Here is a 12,689-nt window from a genome sequence, read left to right as displayed (position 1 = left end):
AACATAGCAACCACCCAGAACACCCAGGCAACCGCCTAGAAACCACCCAGAATACCCTAGCAACCACCTAGCAACACCATAACGACCACCCATAACATCCTAGCAACTGCCTAGCAACCACCCAGAATACCTTAGCAACCACCTAGCAACACCATAGCAACCACCCAGAACACCCTAGCAACCACCCAAAATACCTTAGCCACCGCTTAGCAACACCATAGCAACCGCCTAGCAACCACCCAGAACACCCAAGAAACCACCCAAAAGACCCTAGCAACCGCCTTGCAATCACCCAGAGTACCTTAGCAACCGCCTAGCAACACCATAGCAACCACCCAGAACACCCTAGCAACCTCCTAGCAACACCCTAGCAACCACCCAAAATACCTTAGCAACTGCCTAGCAACAACATAGCAACACCCAGGCAACCGCCTAGCAACCACCCAGAACACCCTTGCAACCACCTAGCAACAAACCAAAAGACCCTGGCAACCACCCATAATATCCTAGCAACCACCCAGAACACACTAGCAACCACCCAAAATACCCTAGCAACCGCCTCAACCACCCAAAAGACCATAGCAACCACTGAAAATATTCTAGCAACCACCCAGAACACCATAGCAAACGCCTAGCAACCACCCAGATTACCTTAGCAACCACCTAGCAACACCAAAGCAACCACCCAGAACAGCCTAGCAACCGCATAGAAACACCCTAGCAACCACCCAAAATACCTTAGCTCTCACTTAGCAACACCATAGCAACCGCCTAGCAACCACCCAGAACACCCTAGCAACCACCTAGCAACCACCCAAAAGACCCTAGCAACCGCCTTGCAACCACCCAGAGTACCTTAGCAACCGCCTAGCAACACCATAGCAACCGCCTAGCAACCACCCAGAACACCCTAGCAACCACCTAGCAACCACCCAAAAGACCCTAGCAACCGCCTTGCAACCACCCAGAGTACCTTAGCAACCGCCTAGCAACACCATAGCAACCGCCTAGAAACAACCCAGAATACCCTAGCAACCGCCTAGCAACACCATAACGACCACCCATAACATCCTAGCAACTGCCTAGCAACCACCCAGAATACCTTAGCAACCACCTAGCAACACCATAGCAACCACCCAGAACAGCCTAGCAACCGCATAGAAACACCCTAGCAACCACCCAAAATACCTTAGCCATCGCTTAGCAACACAATAGCAACCGCCTAGCAATCACCCAGAACACCCTAGCAACCACCTAGCAACCACCCAAAAGACCCTAGCAACCACCCAAAAGACCCTAGCAACCGCCTAGCAACCACCCAGAACACCCTAGTAATCAACCCAAAATACCCTAGCAACAGCCTTGCAACCACCCAAAAGACCCTAGCAACCACCCAAATTATTCTAGCAACCGCCTAGCAACCACCCAGAATACCTTAGCAACCGCCTAGCAACACCCTAGCAACCACCCAAAATACCTTAGCAACCACCTAGCAACACCCTAGCAACCGCCTAGCAACCACCCAAAATACCTTAGCCTCACCATAGCAACAACCAAGAACACCATAGCAAATGCCTAGCAACACAATAGCAACCACCCAGAACACCCTATCAACCATCTAGCAACACCCTAGCAACCACCCAAAACACCCTAGTAACCATCCATAACACCATAGCCAACCACCCAGAAGACCCTAGCAACCACCCAAAATACCCTAGCAACCGCCTAGCAACCACCCAGAACACCCTAGTAATCAACCATAACATCCTTGCAACCACCCAGAACACCCTAACAACCACCCAAAATACCCTAGCAACCAACCAAAAGACCATAGCAACCACTGAAAATATCCTAGCAACACCATAGCAACCGCCTAGCAAACACCCAGAATACCTTAGCAACCGCCTAGCAACACCATAGGTTTTGTACTTTTTGCAGTGCATTGCACACCAGAACTAACTCATTCCCATGTTAATTAAAGACATAGAGAGATTTCTCTTTAATGAACATGGCAATGAGTTATTTCTGGTGTGCAATGCAATGCAATGCGAAAAGTGCATAAGCTATAATATTGCACAACGTTAACAACACACATATCTCTTTAATGAACATGGGAAGGATTTAGTTCTGGTGTACAATGCAATGCAATGTGAAAAGTGCATAGTTATTCTTCAGTGCACAACGTTAGATCGTTAATGCAATGCAATGCAACAACACACATATCTCTTTAATGAACATGGGAAGGATTTTGTTCTGGTGTGCAATGTGAAAAGTGCATATGTTATTCTTCAGTGCACAACGTTAGATCGTTAATGCAATGCAATGCAGTGCAAAGCAATGCAATGCAATGCAATGCAATGCATTGCAATGCAATGCAATCCAATGCAATGCAATGCAATGCAATGCAACCACACGTTATGTCTTTAATCAACATGGGAATGAGTTAGTTCTGATGTGCAATGCAATGCAATGTGAAAAGTGCATGTTATTCTTCAGTGCACAACGTTAGATCGTTAATGCAATGCAAAACAAGTCAATGCAATGCAATGCAATGCAATGCAATGCAATGCAATGCAATGCAATGCAATGCAATGCAATGCAATGCAATGCAAATCAATGCAATGCAATGCAATGTGAAAAGTGCATGTTATTCTTCAGTGCACAACGTTAGATCGTTAATGCAATGCAAAACAAGTCAATGCAATGCAATGCAATGCAATGCAATGCAATGCAATGCAATGCAATGCAATGCAATGCAATGCAATGCAATGCAATGCTATGCAAAGCAATGCAATGCAATGCAATGCAATGCAATGCAATGCAATGCAAAGCAATGCAATGCAAAGCAATGCAATGCAATGCAATGCAATGCAATGCAATGCAATGCAATGCAATGCAATGTGAAAAGTGCATGTTATTCTTCCTTGCACAACGTTAGATCGTTAATGCAATGCAAAACAAGTCAATGCAATGCAATGCAATGCAATGCAATGCAATGCAATGCAATGCAATGCAATGCAATGCAATGCAATGCAATGCAAAGCAATGCAATGCAATGCAATGCAAAGCAATGCAATGCAATGCAATGCAATGCAATGCAATGCAATGCAATGCAAAGCAATGCAATGCAATGCAATGCAATGCAATGCAATGCAATGCAATGCAATGCAAAGCAAAGCAACGCAATGCAATGCAATGCAATTCAATGCAATGCAATGCAATGCAATGCAATGCAATGCAATGCAATGCAATGCAATGCAATGCAATGCAATGCAAATCAATGCAATGCAATGCAATGTGAAAAGTGCATGTTATTCTTCAGTGCACAACGTTAGATCGTTAATGCAATGCAAAACAAGTCAATGCAATGCAATGCAATGCAATGCAATGCAATGCAATGCAATGCAATGCAATGCAATGCAATGCAATGCAATGCAATGCAAAGCAATGCAATGCAATGCAATGCAATGCAATGCAAAGCAATGCAATGCAATGCAATGCAATGCAAAGCAATGCAATGCAAAGCAATGCAATGCAGTGCAAAGCAAAACAAGGCAATGCAATGCAATGCAATGCAAAGCAATGCAATTCAATGCAATGCAATGCAATGCAATGCAATGCAATGCAATGCAATGCAATGCAATGCAATGCAATGCAATGCAATGCAAATCAATGCAATGCAATGCAATGCAATGCAACCACACGTTATGTCTTTAATCAACATGGGAATGAGTTAGTTCTGGTGTGCAATGCAATGTGAAAAGTGCATATGTTATTCTTCAGTGCACAACGTTAGATCGTTAATGCAATGCAATGCAATGCAGTGCAAAGCAAAACAAGGCAATGCAATGCAATGCAAAGCAATGCAATGCAATGCAATGCAATGCAATGCAATGCAATGCAATGCAATGCAACCACACGTTATGTCTTTAATCAACATGGGAATGAGTTAGTTCTGGTGTGCATTGCAATGCAATGTGAAAAGTGCATATGTTATTCTTCAGTGCACAACGTTAGATCGTTAATGCAATGCAATGCAGTGCAAAGCAAAACAAAACAAAACAAAACAAAACAAAACAAAACAAAACAAAACAAAACAAAACAAAACAAAACAAAACAAAAAACAAAACAAAACAAAATATACAAGGCAATGCATTGGCAATGCAACTTTAATCAACATGGGGATGAGTTAGTTCTGGTGTGCAATGCAATGCAATGCAAAAAGTGCTAACGTATGTTAGTGCAATGCAATGCAATGCAACAACACACGTTATCTCTTTAATGAACATGGGAATGACAGTTTGGTGTTCAATGCAATGCAAAAAGTGCATAACCTATATGCTATTCTTCAGTGCACAACGTTAGATCGTTTTTGCAATGCAATGCAATGCAATGCAGTGCAAAGCAAAACAAGGCAATGCAATGCAATGTAACCACACGTTATGTCTTTAATCAACATGGGAATGAGTTAGTTCTGGTGTGCAATGCAATGCAATGCAAAAAGTGCATATAGTTATCTGACAACGTCAGATCGTTAGTGCAGTGCAATGCCATGCAATGCAATGCAATGCAATGCAATGCAATGCAATGCGAAAAGTACATGTGTTATTTTCCAGTTCACAACGTTAGATCGTTAGTGCAATGCAATGCAATGCAATGCAATGCAATACACTGCAATGTGCAATGCAACCACACACGTTTATGTCTTTAATCAACATGGGAATGAGTTAGTTCTGGTGTGCAACCACAATGCAATGGTGTGCAATTTAATGCAATGCGAAAAGTGCATATTGTTATTCAGTCCACAACGTCAGATCGTGTGTTGTGTGTCAGATTAACACACATAGTTATGTCTTTAATGAACATGGGAATGAGTTTGATCCGGTGTGCAATGCAATGCAATGTAAGAAGTGCATAACCTATATGTTACTCTTCAGTAAACAACGTTAGATCGTTAGTGCAATGCAATGCAACAACACACGTTATGTCTTTAATCAACATGGGAATGAGTTAGTTCTGGTGTGCAATTTAATGCATTGTAAAAAGTGCATAACTTATATGTTATTCTTCAGTGCACAACGTTAGATCTTTAGTGCAATGCAATGCAACAACACACTTTATCTCTTCTTTGAACATGGGAATGAGTTAGTTCTGGTGTGCAATTTAATGCAATGTAAAAAGTGCATAACCTGTATGTTATTCTTCAGTGCACAACGTTTGTGCAATGCAATGCAATAACACTCATAATGAACCTGGGAATGATTTTGTTCTGGTGTGCAATGCACTGCAGTGCGAGAAGTGCATAATCTGTATGTTATGCTTCAAGTTGCACAACGTTAGATCGTTATTGTAATGCACATAATGTTATTACAATGGTACGCTTTTGACCTACTGAACATATTTCTTGCAAGGCGGTTGCTAGGGTCTTTTGGGTGGTTGCTAGGTGGTTGCTAGGGTGTTCTGGGTGGGTTGCTAGGCGGTTGCTATGTTGTTGCTAAGCGAGAGCTACGGTATTTTGGGTGGTTGCTAGGGTATTTTGGGTGGTTGCTAGTGTGTTCTGGGTGGTTGCTTGGACGGTTGCCTGGGTGTTGCTATGTTGTTGCTAGGCAGTTGCTAAGGTATTTTGGGTGGTTGCTAGGCGGTTGCCTGGGTGTTGCTATGTTGTTGCTAGGCAGTTGCTAAGGTATTTTGGGTGGTTGCTAGGCGGTTGCTAGGGTGTTGCTAGGAGGTTGCTAGGGTGTTCTGGGTGGTTGCTATGGTGTTGCTAGGTGGTTGCTAAGGTATTCTGGGTGGTTTCTAGGTGGTTGCTATGGTGTTCTGGGTGGTTGCTAGAATATTTTCAGTGGTTGCTGTGGTCTTTTGGGTGGTTGAGGCGGTTGCTAGGGTATTTTGGGTGGTTGCTAGTGTGTTCTGGGTGGTTGCTAGGATATTATGGGTGGTTGCCAGGGTCTTTTGGTTTGTTGCTAGGTGGTTGCTAGGGTGTTCTGGGTGGTTGCTAGGCGGTTGCCTGGGTGTTGCTATGTTGTTGCTAGGCAGTTGCTAAGGTATTTTGGGTGGTTGCGAGGCGGTTGCTAGGGTGTTGCTAGGAGGTTGCTAGGGTGTTCTGGGTGGATGCCATGGTGTTGCTAGGCGGTTGCTAAGGTACTCTGGGTGGTTGCAAGACGGTTGCTAGGGTCTTTTGGGTGGTTGCTAGGTGGTTGCTAGGGTGTTCTGGGTGGGTTGCTAGGCGGTTGCTATGTTGTTGCTAAGCGAGAGCTACGGTATTTTGGGTGGTTGCTAGGGTGTTTCTATGCGGTTGCTAGGCTGTTCTGGGTTGTTGCTATGGTGTTGCTAGGTGGTTGCTAGGCAGTTGCTAGGATGTTATGGGTGGTCGTTATGGTGTTGCTAGGCGGTTGCTAGGGTATTCTGGGTTGTTTTTAGGCGGTTGCCTGGGTGTTCTGGGTGGTTGCTATGTTGTTGCTAGGCAGTTGCTAAGGTATTTTGGGTGGTTGCTAGGCGGTTGCTAGGGTGTTGCTAGGAGGTTGCTAGGGTGTTCTGGGTGGATGCTTTGGTGTTGCTAGGCGGTTACTAAGGTACTCTGGGTGGTTGCAAGGCGGTTGCTAGGGTCTTTTGGGTGATTGCTAGGGTCTTTTGGGTGGTTGCTAGGGTGTTCTGGGTGGTTGCTAGGCGGTTGCTATGGTGTTGCTAAGCGAGAGCTAAGGTATTTTGGGTGGTTGCTAGGGTGTTTCTATGCGGTTGCTATGGTGTTCTGGGTGGTTGCTATGGTGTTGCTAGGTGGTTGCTAGGGTGTTCTGGGTGGTTGCTAGGCGGTTGCCTGGGTGTTGCTATGTTGTTGCTAGGCAGTTGCTAAGGTATTTTGGGTGGTTGCTAGTCGGTTGCTAGGGTGTTGCTAGGTTGCTAGGGTGTTCTGGGTGGTTGCTATGGTGTTGCTAGGCGGTTGCTAAAGTACTCTGGGTGGTTGCAAGGCGGTTGCTAGGGTCTTTTGGGTGGTTTCTAGGGTGTTCTGGGTGGTTGCTAGGCGGTTGCTATGGTGTTGCTAAGCGATGGCTAAGGTATTTTGGGTGGTTGCTAGGGTGTTTCTATGCGGTTGCTAGGCTGTTCTGGGTGGTTACTATGGTGTTGCTAGGTGGTTGCTAAGTTATTCTGGGTGGTTGCTAGGCAGTTGCTAGGATGTTATGGGTGGTCGTTATGGTGTTGCTAGGCGGTTGCTAGGGTATTCTGGGGGGTTTCTAGGCGGTTGCCTGGGTGTTCTGGGTGGTTGCTATGTTGTTGCTAGGCAGTTGCTAAGGTATTTTGGGTGGTTACTAGGCGGTTGCTATGGTGTTGCTAGGAGGTTGCTAGGGTGTTCTGGGTGGCTGCTATGGTGTTGCTAGGTGGTTGCTAAGGTATTCTGGGTGGTTGCTAGACGGTTGCTATTGTGTTCTGGGTGGTTGCTAGAATATTTTCAGTGGTTGCTATGGTCTTTTGGGTGGTTGAGGCGGTTGCTAGGTTATTTTGGGTGGTTGCCAGGGTCTTTTGGGTGGTTGCTAGGTGGTTGCTAGGGTGTTCTGGGTGGTTGTTAGGCAGTTGCTAGGGTGTTCTGAGGTATTTTGCGTGGTTGCAAGGGTGTTCTGACTGGTTGCTATGGTGTTGCTATGGTGTTCTAAGGTATTTTGGGTGGTTGCTAGGGTGTTGCTAGGCGGTTGCTAAGGTCTTTTGGGTGGTTGCTAGGCAGTTGCTAGTTTGTTCTGAGGTATTTTGGGTGGTTTCTAGGGTGTTCTGACTGGTTGCTATGGAGTTACTAGGGTTTTCTAAGGTATTTTGGGTGGTTGCTAGGGTGTTCTGAGTGTCTGCTGTGGTGTTGCTATGGTAGTTCTAAGGTATTTTGGGTGGTTGCTAGGGTGTTGCTAGGCGGTTGCTAAGGTATTTTGGGTGGTTGCTATGGTGTTGATAGGCTGTTTTGGGTGGTTGCTAGGGTGTTCTGGGTGGTTGCTAGGCGGTTGCTAGGATATTTTGAGTCGTTGCTAAGGTTTTTTGGGTGGTTTCTAGGCGGTTGCTAGGGTGTTTTGGGTGGTTGCTAGGTGGTTGCTAGAATATTTTGGGTGGTTGCTAGGGTCTTTTGGGTGGTTGCTAGGGTGTTCTGAGTGGTTGCTAGGGTGTTCTAAGGTATTTTGGGTGGTTGCTAGGGTGTTCTGGGTGGTTGTTAGGCAGTTGCTACGGTGTTCTGAGTGGTTGCTATGGTGTTGCTAGGGTGTTCTAAGTTATTCTGGATGGTTGCTAGGTTGTTCTCAGTGGTTGCTATTGTGTTCTAGGCGGTTACACACACACACACACACACACACATTAACTCACATACATATACACACACACACATACACTAACTCGATAACACTTACACACTCAGAGTTTATATGCGTTACAGTTTATAAGTTAAAATGAAGTAAATTTAGTAGTTTGAAGTTGAAATTATCTTAAAGTTTACATAAGTTTGACGTTTAAAAAGTTTAAATTAGTTTAAAGTTTAATTTAGTTTGAAGTTTAAAGTATTTGAAGTTTAAAATAGTTTGAAGTAGATAGATAGATCTATCAACCACTCAAAAGACCATAGCAACCACTGAAAATATCCTAGCAACCACCCAGAACAACATAGCAATCGCCTAGCAACCACCCAGAATACCTTAGCAACCGCCTAGCAACACCCTAGCAACCACCCAAAATATCTTAGCAACCGCCTAGCAACCACCCAGAATACCTTAGCAACCGCCTAGCAACCGCCTAGAAACCACCCAAAAGACCCTAGCAACCACCCAAAATACCCTAGCAACCGCCTTGCAACCACTCAGAATACCTTAGCAACCGCCTAGCAACACAATAGCAACCACCCAGAATACCCTAGCAACCACCTAGCAACACCCTAGCAACCGCCTAGCAACCACCCAAAATACCTTAGCAACTGCCTAGCAACAACATAGCAACCACCCAGAACACCCAGGCAACCGCCTAGAAACCACCCAGAATACCCTAGCAACCACCTAGCAACACCATAACGACCACCCATAACATCCTAGCAACTGCCTAGCAACCACCCAGAATACCTTAGCAACCACCTAGCAACACCATAGCAACCACCCAGAACACCCTAGCAACCACCCAAAATACCTTAGCCACCGCTTAGCAACACCATAGCAACCGCCTAGCAACCACCCAGAACACCCAAGAAACCACCCAAAAGACCCTAGCAACCGCCTTGCAATCACCCAGAGTACCTTAGCAACCGCCTAGCAACACCATAGCAACCACCCAGAACACCCTAGCAACCTCCTAGCAACACCCAGGCAACCGCCTAGCAACCACCCAGAACACCCTAGCAACCACCTAGCAACAAACCAAAAGACCCTGGCAACCACCCATAATATCCTAGCAACCACCCAGAACACACTAGCAACCACCCAAAATACCCTAGCAACCGCCTCAACCACCCAAAAGACCACAGCAACCACTGAAAATATTCTAGCAACCACCCAGAACACCATAGCAACCGCCTAGCAACCACCCAGATTACCTTAGCAACCACCTAGCAACACCAAAGCAACCACCCAGAACAGCCTAGCAACCGCATAGAAACACCCTAGCAACCACCCAAAATACCTTAGCTCTCGCTTAGCAACACCATAGCAACCGCCTAGCAACCACCCAGAACACCCTAGCAACCACCTAGCAACCACCCAAAAGACCCTAGCAACCGCCTTGCAACCACCCAGAGTACCTTAGCAACCGCCTAGCAACACCATAGCAACCGCCTAGAAACAACCCAGAATACCCTAGCAACCGCCTAGCAACACCATAACGACCACCCATAACATCCTAGCAACTGCCTAGCAACCACCCAGAATACCTTAGCAACCACCTAGCAACACCATAGCAACCACCCAGAACAGCCTAGCAACCGCATAGAAACACCCTAGCAACCACCCAAAATACCTTAGCCATCGCTTAGCAACACAATAGCAACCGCCTAGCAATCACCCAGAACACCCTAGCAACCACCTAGCAACCACCCAAAAGACCCTAGCAACCACCCAAAAGACCCTAGCAACCGCCTAGCAACCACCCAGAACACCCTAGTAATCAACCCAAAATACCCTAGCAACAGCCTTGCAACCACCCAAAAGACCCTAGCAACCACCCAAAATATTCTAGCAACCGCCTAGCAACCACCCAGAATACCTTAGCAACCGCCTAGCAACACCCTAGCAACCACCCAAAATACCTTAGCAACCACCTAGCAACACCCTAGCAACCGCCTAGCAACCACCCAAAATACCTTAGCCTCACCATAGCAACAACCAAGAACACCATAGCAAATGCCTAGCAACACAATAGCAACCACCCAGAACACCCTATCAACCATCTAGCAACACCCTAGCAACCACCCAAAACACCCTAGTAACCATCCATAACACCATAGCCAACCACCCAGAAGACCCTAGCAACCACCCAAAATACCCTAGCAACCGCCTAGCAACCACCCAGAACACCCTAGTAATCAACCATAACATCCTTGCAACCACCCAGAACACCCTAACAACCACCCAAAATACCCTAGCAACCACCTAGCAACCACCCAAAAGACCATAGCAACCACTGAAAATATCCTAGCAACACCATAGCAACCGCCTAGCAAACACCCAGAATACCTTAGCAACCGCCTAGCAACACAATAGGTTTTGTACTTTTTGCAGTGCATTGCACACCAGAACTAACTCATTCCCATGTTAATTAAAGACATAGAGAGATTTCTCTTTAATGAACATGGCAATGAGTTATTTCTGGTGTGCAATGCAATGCAATGCGAAAAGTGCATAAGCTATAATATTGCACAACGTTAACAACACACATATCTCTTTAATGAACATGGGAAGGATTTAGTTCTGGTGTACAATGCAATGCAATGTGAAAAGTGCATAGTTATTCTTCAGTGCACAACGTTAGATCGTTAATGCAATGCAATGCAACAACACACATATCTCTTTAATGAACATGGGAAGGATTTTGTTCTGGTGTGCAATGTGAAAAGTGCATATGTTATTCTTCAGTGCACAACGTTAGATCGTTAATGCAATGCAATGCAGTGCAAAGCAATGCAATGCAATGCATTGCAATGCAATGCAATCCAATGCAATGCAATGCAATGCAATGCAACCACACGTTATGTCTTTAATCAACATGGGAATGAGTTAGTTCTGATGTGCAATGCAATGCAATGTGAAAAGTGCATGTTATTCTTCAGTGCACAACGTTAGATCGTTAATGCAATGCAAAACAAGTCAATGCAATGCAATGCAATGCAATGCAATGCAATGCAATGCAATGCAATGCAATGCAATGCAAAGCAATGCAATGCAAAGCAATGCAATGCAGTGCAAAGCAAAACAAGGCAATGCAATGCAATGCAATGCAAAGCAAAGCAACGCAATGCAATGCAATGCAATGCAATGCAATGCAATGCAATTCAATGCAATGCAATGCAATGCAATGCAATGCAATGCAATGCAATGCAATGCAATGCAATGCAATGCAAATCAATGCAATGCAATGCAATGTGAAAAGTGCATGTTATTCTTCAGTGCACAACGTTAGATCGTTAATGCAATGCAAAACAAGTCAATGCAATGCAATGCAATGCAATGCAATGCAATGCAATGCAATGCAATGCAATGCAATGCAATGCAATGCAATGCAATGCAAAGCAATGCAATGCAATGCAATGCAAAGCAATGCAATGCAATGCAATGCAATGCAATGCAAAGCAATGCAATGCAAAGCAATGCAATGCAATGCAATTCAATGCAATGCAATGCAATGCAATGCAATGCAATGCAATGCAATGCAATGCAATGCAATGCAATGCAATGCAAATCAATGCAATGCAATGCAATGTGAAAAGTGCATGTTATTCTTCAGTGCACAACGTTAGATCGTTAATGCAATGCAAAACAAGTCAATGCAATGCAATGCAATGCAATGCAATGCAATGCAATGCAATGCAATGCAATGCAATGCAATGCAATGCAATGCAAAGCAATGCAATGCAATGCAATGCAATGCAAAGCAATGCAATGCAATGCAATGCAATGCAATGCAAAGCAATGCAATGCAATGCAATGCAATGCAATGCAAAGCAATGCAATGCAATGCAATGCAATGCAATGCAATGCAAAGCAATGCAATGCAGTGCAAAGCAAAGCAACGCAACGCAATGCAATTCAATGCAATGCAATGCAATGCAATGCAATGCAATGCAATGCAATGCAATGCAAATCAATGCAATGCAATGCAATGTGAAAAGTGCATGTTATTCTTCAGTGCACAACGTTAGATCGTTAATGCAATGCAAAACAAGTCAATGCAATGCAATGCAATGCAATGCAATGCAATGCAATGCAATGAAAGCAATGCAATGCAATGCAATGCAATGCAATGCAATGCAATGCAATGCAAAGCAATGCAATGCAATGCAAAGCAATGCAATGCAAAGCAATGCAATGCAGTGCAAAGCAAAACAAGGCAATGCAATGCAATGCAATGCAAAGCAATGCAATGCAATGCAATTCAATGCAATGCAATGCAATGCAATGCAATGCAATGCAATGCAATGCAATGCAAATCAATGCAATGCAATGCAATGCAATGCAACCACACGTTATGTC

This window comes from Leuciscus leuciscus (genome assembly GCF_965113295.1).
Source record: "Leuciscus leuciscus genome assembly, chromosome: 11".
Lineage (NCBI taxonomy): Eukaryota > Metazoa > Chordata > Actinopteri > Cypriniformes > Leuciscidae > Leuciscus > Leuciscus leuciscus.
This window is presented reverse-complemented; position numbering follows the sequence as displayed.